The sequence below is a fragment of the Ursus maritimus genome, unplaced genomic scaffold (genome assembly GCF_017311325.1).
Source record: "Ursus maritimus isolate PB19 unplaced genomic scaffold, ASM1731132v1 scaffold_18, whole genome shotgun sequence".
Taxonomy (NCBI): domain Eukaryota; kingdom Metazoa; phylum Chordata; class Mammalia; order Carnivora; family Ursidae; genus Ursus; species Ursus maritimus.
The window spans coordinates 25,004,381-25,014,792 of NW_024424230.1; positions in this window are offsets into that span (position 1 = coordinate 25,004,381).

The following is a 10,412-nucleotide window of genomic DNA, read 5'->3' on the forward strand; positions in this document are numbered from 1 at the left end:
TTAAAAGCAAGAAGACTCTCTAGGGCAGAAGCCAGGAATTCTCTTTTTTTCTCCAGCCTTATGCACAGGCTCCATTCCAGGATGTTCCCAGGACCAGGAATAAAGCATCCAGTATATTCTGCATGCAGAAGGCCTCCCTCTCTCCTTATCGACTTCCTGTCCTACCCTGTGTTGTTCGGGTTTGTTTCTCGTTCCTTGCACTTTCTAACCTGCATAGCTCTTATTTCGGTCCTTTTACAATATTCTCATTATAGGATTTCGCAACTGGCATTTAAAGGCAATTTTGCTTCGGTTCGGAGAAGCTCCCTTGAACTTTATAACATTAACAAAAAAAACCCAGTTAAGATCTGTTTAGTGCATTTTAGCCTAGACACTTCAGGTCAATGTCAGGGATCCTGGAAACTGGGCAGGGCTTCCTCTGTGGGAGTGACAAAAGGTGTGTGGTTGACATCTCTGGTGTGGCCTTCTTAGCATCCTCTCCCCTTTGTCCTGGGAACAGAGTAGGGATCTTACCCTCCAAAGGCACGTCCCTCCTCTGTCAGGAATGGAGCTGTGACTCAGACCTGGTCCATCAGTGACCGCCAGGACCTATGGGAGGGCCTGGGGATGCCCCCTGAGCCAGAGGAATTCATTCCAGGGCTTTTCTTAAGGTGTTGGGATGGAGATTTCTCTTTCAGCCAGGGAGGTTAAGTGGCTGGGGTGGAGGGTGGGGAGTAGGAGCTTGGAGCTGCGGGTGTCCTCTTAGCTGCTTAGTGGAGATAGGAGCCAGATGCCATCAGGGAGGAAATGAGAGCTGAAGGTGGAGAGAGAGTCCTGGTGAGGTAGGGTCCTGCCCCCTTGTCACTGGAGGAGTCCAGATAACTACAAGGCAATCTCTAGGGAGCTTAGTGACAGTAGAGTAATAACCTGGGTTTGTCTGATGGGCATTGTCAAAACAGATCGAAGAGTAACACCACCTGCCATTTATCGAAGGCCTGCTGTGAGATACTGATTGCCCTGGTAATACCCTCCCTGTGTCTTGCCCTCTGAATGTGCCTTTCACAGCACCTGCTAGCAACCTTTCCCCACTTCTTGAATCTGCGCTGGCTTATGACTTACTTTGTACAGAAGTGGGGGGCAGGAGGGACAGGGTGCCAGTTCCAAGCCTAGGTCACTGCCATGGAAAAAAGCCCAGACTGGCCCTGCTGGACAATGAGAAACCGTATGGAAGAGGGCGGGGGTGCCCCAACCATAGCCAGTCAGCTCACGTGGGCAGAGCCACCGAGCCACCACACCACTGACCACAGATACATGAGCGAGCCCGACAGAGGCCTGAAGAGCCACACAATGGAGCCTCACCTAAATTACTGGCCTGCAGAATTGTGGGCTAAATAAATGGGGGTTGTCTTGGGGCGATCTGTTTCCCAGCAGTGAGCTAACTGATATTCTTACTCTGACTGAGGCGCTCTGCAGAGTTTAATCAAGCACACTGGCCTTGGCGACAGACAAGTCTGATTTTGAGTCATGGCTCTATAGCCTTCCAGCTGTGTGACCTCGGGCAAATGTCTTTTTTAAACTGCTTCTGTTCAGATTTCTCATCTGCAAAATGGGTACAATAGTAGCTATGGAATTTTGTTAACGTAAACAGGATAAGGCTTGTGATGTACTTATCACAGTGCCTGTGGCACACGAAAAATCCTTCTACTCATGATCTATCCTGGGACCTAGCGGCTGTTATGCCCATTTTCCAGATGAGGAGGCAGAGGCTTAGAAGGCTGACGTGATGATAGTAGTGACCAAATACGGAGGGTCTACTGTGGCCTGAAATGTCCGGAAGCTACATCCTCCAGAACAGAGGCCATAGGATCCGTAGGTGCAGCCCAGGTGAGCCCAGGTGAACAGTCTGGTTGGGGTCAGGGTGGGGAGAAGAGCCTGCCCTCTCACCTCCTGGAGAGGGCATGATGATTGGGCCTTCAGAGCTTCCAGGCCAGTGTTCTCTCAGGGAGGAGCTGAGCATGAGAACCGGAGAGCAGGAGGAGGTCTAGAAGATTCCAGGGAGGTGCCGCTTCATCCTCATCTCAGCTTTTAGGGAGTGCAGACGGGGAAGGGGCTGTGACAGGTGCAATTCCCCAGCCACTTTCACATTCTGCTTCCAACAATTGGGTCATCTGCTGCTGAGCCCCATGGGACACCTTGTCTAGACTCTCTCCCCGCCCCGGTCCAGACAAAGCCAGGACAATGAATCATAGAATAAATAGGTCTTGGACTCTATGTTCTTCCAAAAGCCAGAACAATTCCATCCCAATTCTTAGCACCAAAATTATACTTACACACATGTACTTATATAGTATTTCTACCTCCTATCCTGTTGCCCCTTCCCTCCCCCTTCTCTCTCTGCACGCATTCCATCTCATTGCACGCGCACACACCTGCACACACGTGCACACGGGCACTATCTTCTATCGGAGCAATATCTAGACTTCAGGTTTTCATCGTATGTTTTATTTTTCTCCATATTATTTCTTACTGCCTGACATATTTTCTATTTGTTTATTTGTTAATCATCTATCTTCTCACACTATTATATAAACTCCAAGAGCAATGTTTTGTTCCTGATTTGGCCTCAGTGCCTAGAACGGTGTCTACCACAGGGTGGGTACTAAAAAACTTGAATGAGTGAATGAATGAGCGAATGAATGAATGAATGAAGTGGGTGGTGTGTGAGAGTGGGATTCACAGTTTTGGGAAGGAGTGGCTGATGAGTGGAGAGTCAACAACATCTTGTGCTTTCAGCGCACCTTTGACTTTCAAGTCACTCTGTGGCTGGTAATGTCACGGAATGCTCACAACTGCTCGGGAAGCACTCAGGCTGTGATGTTCCCACACGACAGATGAAGAAATTGAGACCCAGGCAGGCTGAGCGTCTAAGATTCTAGAATCTGTTAGTGGAAAGCTAAGATGAATTTCCATGTTCTCCTGGAGCGGAGATGAAGAGCCAGAGCATACAGATGGAAAGTGAAGGTGAAAACAAAGGCAGTTGACAAAGGTACCACCATTTTGATTTCGTTGGTCATTTTTGTCCTGACCCCTCTCTTGCAGGCAAATACCAAGCCCCAAACTAACTTGCTCACAAACTAAAGGTGGACCCCGTTGTCCTAAATGTTTTTGTTTTTGTTTTGGCACAAGACTTAAGAAGAGACTGTCTTCTGTCTGTACTGTCACACAAATCAAGGTGATGTGTTTTGCCTTCCAGTAAACTCTTGGAATAAGGACAATACCAGATTTCTATTTAATTTTTCATATTTGAACAACTTTGGATGAAGTTTCTTGACTTGAGCTATTTTTAGAAACACTATGAAGAACGTTCTTTCCTCCTTTCCCCGCCTTTGTTGTTAAACCAACCTTCCTCCCTCCTCTGCTTTCTTTGTTAAGGATTAGTTTCAGTCTCCACCTAAGTATTTCTGGGATCCTCAGCAGGGAGTGGGGAGTGGTGTTCTGACAACGTGGGGCCAGAGCATGCAGCTGACTGGGGCCTTTGCAAACTGGTTATGTGTCTGAGAACTTTCAGAAGAAAGTTGACAGTGGGCTGACACCTGTGGGTCCTTGAGGAACCGGGATATGGGAACTTCCTCTGTTGTCCTTAGTGACATCTCACATCTGTCTCTTCGATCCAAGGCTTCATTGGTGACCTGGAGAGCAGTGAGGTGTATCATGAGGCTCGTATTGTTTCAGTTCAACTCAGTCCCTGTTTATTGAGCAAAATGTAAAGGCACACTCGAATTTGGCCAAGCAATAAGTTAATTAGGACAGTTAAATAACAAAACAATGTGGTCTATACCCCTCTCGCTCTCAATAATAATTCTCAATGCTTAAAGTCCTGCCTGACTTACATTTGTTAGGGGCTTGATGAATTTTTGTTGAATGAAGGAAGGAAGGTGCTCAATGCCAGAAGGGGCAGTGCCCCAGTGCAGGCCGTCTTAATGTGTCCCTGGGTCACGTCAATATTTTCACTTATTCACTGAACTGAAGGTTTCCCAAGGCTGTTTTATGACCGGTGCTTGAATATCTCTAGTGACAGGCATCTTACTATGCACTCATCACATATTTAGGCAATTCTGTGGGTGAAAGAGCCAAGACTGGACACTAGGACTCCTGTGTATTCGGTTCTCCAGAGACACAGAACCAGTAGGTATATAAGTAGATGATAGATAGATAGATAGATAGATAGATAGATAGATAGATAGATGATAGGATTTATTAAAGGAACTTGTCATGTTGTATGGAGGCCTACAGTCTCCTGCCCATAAGTCAGAGAACCTGGAAAGTCAGTGGTATAACTCAGTCTGGGTATAAAGGCCAAGAACTGGAAGCACCAATGTCTGAGGGCAGGAGGAGATGGACGTCTCCACTCAGGCAGAGAAAACAAATTCACCCTTCCGCTGCCTTTTTGTTCTATTCTGGCCCTCGGTATATCGGATGATGCCCACTCATATGGAGGAGGGCCATCTGCTTTACTCAGTTCACCAACTCAAATGCAAATCTCTTCCAGAAACATCCTCACAGGCACACCCAGAAATAATGTTTCACCAGCTCTCTAGGCATCTCTTAGCCCAGTCAAGTAAACAACAAAATTAACTACCGTGTCCTGGATCTCTTTCCAGTACTATACCCATTCTACGAGGCTGCTGCTCAGCTCTTTTGAGGAACGCTGAGCTGCTGAGGAGTGAAAGGGATCCACTTCCCCTGGGGAAAGAGCTGGGAAAACTCAGGAGGAGCAAAGGGAAGATCTTCAGGCTCAGAATGGGAGCCCCTTGTAATCTCTGATTCAGCTGGGGCACGGTTTTCCTAAAGGAGGAGAGAGACAAGGGGAGGGAGGAAAAAGAAGTTAGAGTGGAAACTCCATGTAAATAATTCCTTTACTAATAGTGCCTTAGCAGGAAAGGAAGGATGCAGTCCTGCTACTCTCTTAGGAAACTGTTTCGGGGGGTACTTCTGAAGTAGACTGAGAGAGACCCCAAAGTCTGAGGTTCTCGGGAGGGAATATTGCAACTTTTTCTCCTATGGTTATGGGGGGAAAATCATCAAATGGACATTCATTGGGTGTCCAATGAGCCCAGACTCTGTGCTAATTTAAGTAAACATTCTCTCAGTGCACCTGCCTTACTTTTCACAATAACTGTGTGATGGCGGGCGGGGGGTAGGGGGGGACAATGATTCCCTCTTCATAGATGGAGAAACTGAGACTGAATCTAAGTACTTTCTTTGCTTAAGCTTTCACGGTAAGTGATTGGGGAAGGAATAAGTCCAGACCCCAAGACTCAATGAAAATTAAAGACCTTTTCCTATTCAGAGCCTCCTTTGTCCGGAGGCCTGCAGAAAACACAGACTTGGGCTCCCATGACCTCTGTTACAGCATTCCTGAAGTCAACATGGGGTCTGGAGAACTGCTGGAGGGTCAAAAAATGGAGAGTCAACTTCTTAGAGAGGGGCTGGCTTTCGGAAGTGGCCATTATAGTGGTGTAGAAACATGTGGTGGGCTGAAAGGAAAATGCTTGTGAACTGAAAAGCACTGGGGAGCTATGGAGACGAGGAAGAGGAGGGAGGCTGCCAGAACCCTGAGGAGTAAGCTTCTTTCATTTTCTAGAGTGGGAGGATAGGGAAGGTCCTCAGTCACACCCCTCCATCATGGCCAAGGCAGGCTGGGGACACAGCCTTGTTTCCTGGTGGCTGAAGAGAGCCAGACCTTTGTTAACCTGGGAAGGAGGAGAAATCTCTTCTTGCCATGTCTACTTTCATTTATTCCTTTGCTTGTTCATTCAGCAAGGGTTTACTGAACATCTATTATGTGATATGTACTTGTCTATCCTCTTCAGCTCATGGTTTCCTTTATCATCCCAAAGCTGCTAGCACCCATTCTTTTCTGGGTCTCTGGACTCATACGGTAGAAGTTGTCTGGTTATCTCCTGGTGTAATAAGCTATCCTAAAACTTACAAATGTTTATTGTTATCACATAATTTTGTGAGTCGACTATGCTCAGCTGGGTCATTCTCATTTAGAGTCTCTTAGGACTTTGCAGTCAAGTGGCAGCTTGGCCTGGAGTCATCTGAAGGCTTGAATGAGTTACCATCCAAGATGGCTCACTTGCATGGCTGGCGGTAGATGCTGTGGGCTGGGAGCTCACATGAGGCTGTTGACTGTAGTGTCTACATGTGCTCTTTGTTTGTCTTGGACTTCTCACAGTATAGTGGTGGCAGATTTCCCAGGGGAAGCAACCCAAGATCAAGAGTTAAAAGAATGCCAGGCAGAAGCTGAAAGTCTTCTTATGACCCAGCTCAGAAGTCCCAGAACGTCAGTTCTGCTGTATGCTCTTGTCAAGGATCACTAGGATAGCCCATTTTCAAGGGGAGGGGGACTAGATTCTGCCTTTTTCTGTGAGGCACAATGTGACAGTGAAGGGAGGGCACAATGGTCTGGGGCCATCATCCAAGACTAACTACCACAGTTTGCTCTTAGGCTCCAACAATTCACATCCCCTCCATTAGCATAATACATTCCCTCCCTCCAGGGACTCTCAGAAGTTTTATCCCGGTTCAGTATTCGCTCCATTTCTTATCTAAATCAGGCCCAGGTGTAAATGAAGCTCCTCAATTGTTATCAGAGCCAAACTGACCTGGAGGAAGGGAGACACCCAACTCCGGCCTCTTCTGGCTCTTCCGTCTCACCTAAAGGGGGAGGAAAAAAACAGAGATGCTTGTGAAGCTCACAGTCCAGAGGCACAGACTCACTAAAAGACTGAAACCTAATTACAGGACTAGAGAATGCTTTCCCTCCCCCCCCCACCGCAATGTTACTAAAGGCCTATTTATAGCAGTTCCTTTTATCCGGTACATCATGTCTGCCTATTAAGAAAAAAATTGCAAGGTATACTAAAGAGCGAAAAACACAATTTGAAGAGACAGAGCAAGTATCAGAACAAGATATGACAGGGATGTTGGAAGGCAAAACAGCTATGATGACTATACTAAGGGCTCTAATGAACGAAGTAGAGAGGATACAAGAACAGATGGGCAATGCAAGCTGAGAGATGGAGATCCTGAGAAAGAACCAAAAGAAACACCGGAGATCAAAAACACTGTATTAGATGGGACACCTGGCTGGTTCACTCAGAAGAGCATGTGACTCTTGATCTCAGGATTGTGAGTTCAAGCCTCATGTTGGGTGTAGAGATTACTTAAATAAATAAATAAACTTAAAAAACCCCACTGTAATAGAAATGAAGAATACTCAATGAGCTTATTAGTAGACTGGACATGACTGAGGAAAGAATCTTTGAACATGAGGACATGTCAATAGAATTCCAAAAACTGAAAAAGCGAAGAGAACAAAGACAAAAACTAAAACAAACCCCCAGAGTATCCAAGGGTTTTGGGACAATTGCAAAAGCATAAGCATCATGGGAATATCACAAGGAGAAGAAAGAGAGAAAGGGAGAGAAGAAATATTCGACACAATGATGATTGGGAATTTTCCCAAGTTAATGTCAGATACCAAACCACAGATCCAGGCAACTCAGGGAACACCAAGCAGAGTAAATGCCATGAAACGACATCTAGGCATACCATTGTCAAACTACAGAAAATCAAAGAAAAAATCCTGAAAGAAGTCAAAGCTAAAAAACCACCTTCGTGACAATTACGTCTGACCTCTCAGAAGCAATGCAAACAAGAAGAGAAAGGAATGAAGTATTTAAAGTGGTGAGAGGAAAACGCCCCCACCAATCTAGAATTCCATACCCTGAAAAATTATTCCTCAGAAGTGAAGGAGAAATAGACTTTTTCATACAAACAAAAGTTTAGGGGATTTGTTGCCAGTAGACCCTCCTTGCAAGAAATGTTAAAAGAAATTCTTTAGAGAAAAGGAAAGTGAAAAAGTTTAGAAACTTGGGTCTATTAAAGAAAGGAAGAGCAAAGAAGGAATAGTGAAGGTAAAATAAAAACTTAAATTTTTCTTATTCTTTTTTAAATAAAGATTTCATTTATTTATTTGAGAGATTGAGAGAGAGAGGGAGAGCACATAGGGAGAGTGAGAAAGAGAAACAGACTCCCCACTGAGCAGGGAGCCCTATGTGGGGCTTGAGCCCAGGACCCTGAGATCATGACCTAAGTCAAAGGCGGACACTTAACCAACTGAGCCACCCAGGTGCCCCTGATTTTTCTTATTCTTAACTGATCTAACGCATAATGGTTTGCGTGTGAAATGGTTTGCATGTGAAAAAAATGAATTTAGACATAGACCTTATACCTGTCACAAAAATTAACTAGAAGTGATTCATAGACTGGAATGTAAAGTGCGAAACTGTACAATCTCTTAAGGAGAACACAGGAGGAAGCCTGGATGACCTTGGGTTTGGCACTGATTTTTTACCTACAACACCAAAACACAATCCGTTACAAAAGAATTGATAACCTGGACTTCATTAATATCAAAAACTTTTCTTCTGCAAAAGACAGTGTCAAGAGAATGAGCATGTAAGCCACAAACTTGGAGAAAATATTTGCAAAAGACACGTTGGATCAAGTACTCTGATTCAAAATAGACAAAGAACTCTTAAAACCACAGTTAAAAAACAACCTGATTCCAAAATGGGCCAAAGATCTTAACAGACACCTTACCAGACAAGATATACAGATGGGAAATAAGCCCATGAAAAAGGTGCTCCACACTGTTCGTCCTCAGGGAAATGCAAATGAAAGCAATGCACTCCCGTTGCACACCTATTACAGTGGCCCAAACCCAGAACACGGAGAACACCAAATGCTGGCGAGAATGTGCCGGAACGGAGACTCTCCTTTATTGCTGGTGAGGATGAAAAATGGTACAGTCACTTTGGAAAACAGTCTGGCGGTTTCTTACAAAACTCAACCCACTCTTACCATTCGATCCAGCCTCTTGCTTCTTGGTGTTTACCCGAAGGAGTTGAAAACTTATGTCAACACAAAACCTGTACCATGGTGTTTATAGCAGCTTTATTCATAATTGCCAAAACTTGGAAGCAGCCACGATGTCCTTCAGTAGGGACTGGATAAGTCAACTGCGGTCCATCCACACAGTGGAACATTATGCAGTGCTGAAAAGAAGAGAGCTGTCAAGCCATGGAAAGATACAGAGAAATCTTTTTTTTTTTTCTGAAGATTTTATTAATTTATTTGACAGAGAGAGAGGCAGCAAGAAAGGGAACACAAGCAGGGGGAGTGGGAGAGGGAGAAGCAGGCTTCCTGCTGAGCAAGGAGCCTGACGCGGGGCTCGATTCCGGAACGTTGGGATCATGACCTGAGCCGAAGGCAGATGCTCAATGACTGAGCCACCCAGGCGCCCCAGATATGGAGAAATCTTAAATGCACATTCCTAAGTAAGAGAAGCCAATCTGAAAGGCTGCAGACTACATGATGCCAACTCTATGACATCTGGGAAAGGCAAAATTATAGACATTAAAAGAGTAAAAAGCTCAGGGTTGCCCAGAGTTGGGGGCAGAGGATGACTCCACGGAGCACAGAGGGATTTGGGGGCAGGGAAACGATTGTGTAGGACACTAGAATAGTGGATCCGTGTCACAATGTATTTGTTAAAGCCCATAGCACGTACCTAGAGTGAACCGTCGTGTAAGCGATGGACTTTGGTGATAGTGATGTGTCAATGTAGGTTCATTATTATAACAAATGTCCCACACTGATGGGGGTGTGGATAATGGGGGAGCCTGTGCCTGTTGGGGGCAGGGATCCACGGGGACTCTCTGTACCTTCCACTCCATCTTGCTGTGAACCTAACACCGCTCTAAAAAATAGTCTTTAAAAAGAGACATTAAGAGTGAGAGAGAGAGAGAAAATTTTTTTAAAGTTTCTTTTTAGTTCATTTTTCTCTTTTTCTCTCTCTGTGGATACCTTGTCAAAAGCTGGCACTTGCAACCCGCAGCCAGGAAACCTTCTTCATCAAACCCAGCAGTTCATGGGGTACATTTTCTATGTAGTGTCACTTACGTTCCCAGTGTCGCCGACTTCCCACCCCAGCTCGAGAGGTGGAAGGGTCCTTCTCTATGCTCTACTCTCCCGTCAAGCCTTCACCGACAGATTCCTCTGAGCCTTTCTGGCTTCTGCCTCTTCCCTTGTCCCAAAGCCAATGCCAATTTGAGATTAAACCACCAGATTAAAAAAAGAACACAGCAGCACCCCACTTCCGGCGCCAAGGTCTGCTTATTTAACTACTGCAGCTAAGAAACCACTCCCCAAACGTGGCTGAAGCAACTTACTCTCCCGTGTCCTGACTTCCCTGGTGGACTGGCTCAGCCGGATGGTTCTCACTGGGATTTTTCCTGTGCTTGCATTCCCATAGTGCCCGGGGCCGAAGGCTTCCCGGGGCTGGGTGTTCCAGATGACTG